Below are 1,236 nucleotides of genomic sequence, written 5' to 3'. Positions count from 1 at the left end.
TTTGACATCAATAATATAATTAAGAATAAAACTGAATATTTATTAATATATAAAATTATATTATACTATTTAATTTTGATAAGTACAAATCAATTTTAAAAAAATAATTCCTTAAGTATTTTTAAAACATTTCCAACTTTTTAAAAACTCATAGTTTTTTTATTTTTATTATTAAAAAAAGGTAATATAAACTAATTTGACACTCATTTAACACGTATTTTTTATTTTGTTAATCAGATAAAAATATAAATACACAATTGATTAATATAAATTATATTTTTAATTTAGTTAATTTCTTTAGAATAAAAATTTAATTCAAGACTTATCTATTTTTACGAAAGATAAGACGATTTCTTACCAAAAAAAAGAACACTTCGATCCTAACATTATTAATTTAGAATAATACGAATAGAAAATTCGTCAAATAATAACATACATTAGTTTTTAGAGGTTTATTTGTAATTCTTTATTCTCACCATTATAATTATTTATTCTTTATACTCATCAAAGAGAAAATTGGGAGAAGTTTCAACTAATTTGAACTTTTTGTCAAACTAAGTGACAATCAACCTCTAAATGTTTGGTAAGTAGACTTTTCCATTTAAAATTGTCTACATATGCTTTACCCTTCAACAATGGTGTGTGGCTTCTTAACCACATACTCCCAGCTATGTCTCTCAGCAAATTCCTTGGCTGATTCTTCATTATCAAAATACAGGGCAGAATCGCCAACATGGGCATAGGGGTCTCCAGTTGATGTCCAGCCCATCAACGGATTCTCCCACTTTTGGGTTGACAAAAAGTTAATTTTCCATCTTCCAACCTTCCCAGATCCTTGTTGAGTAGCAGTTCTAGCAGGATAGTAAATTACAACCCTACGACAAAGGTGATCGTCGGGAATACCGGAAACCCATCCGATCTCGCCTGGTTTGGGCTTCTCCACCAACGCGTCGGAGGAAAATGGACGCAACGCGCCTCCCAAAACGATGCGTAGGCCACGGCCATGGCTCGCCACACGTTGCACAAAGTATACCATAATAAAACGGAAAGAATACATAAAGGGTGTGCAAAGATAATAAAATTATGAAAGAATAATGAAAGAAAAGATGAAAAAAATTTATTAATTGTTGATTGATTGAAAATTGTAAACTATGAAGGTAAAACTAAGTATATATAGAGTATTGACCTATTATTAAGATAAAAGTAAATAAAAATAAAGATAAAGACAAAGATAAG

The 1,236-nt window shown here is 29.3% G+C and overlaps 1 pseudogene; it reads right to left on the bottom strand.

Moving 5' to 3' along the window:
* Nucleotides 1-549: 549 nt before the first annotated feature.
* On the bottom strand, nucleotides 550-1,036 carry LOC107471095 (NADH dehydrogenase [ubiquinone] iron-sulfur protein 4, mitochondrial-like; annotated as a pseudogene).
* Between the last annotated feature and the right edge of the window lie 200 nt (nucleotides 1,037-1,236).

Source organism: Arachis duranensis, chromosome 1 (assembly GCF_000817695.3).
Source record: "Arachis duranensis cultivar V14167 chromosome 1, aradu.V14167.gnm2.J7QH, whole genome shotgun sequence".
In the NCBI taxonomy this organism is placed as follows: Eukaryota; Viridiplantae; Streptophyta; class Magnoliopsida; order Fabales; family Fabaceae; genus Arachis; species Arachis duranensis.
This window is presented reverse-complemented; position numbering and strand designations above follow the sequence as displayed.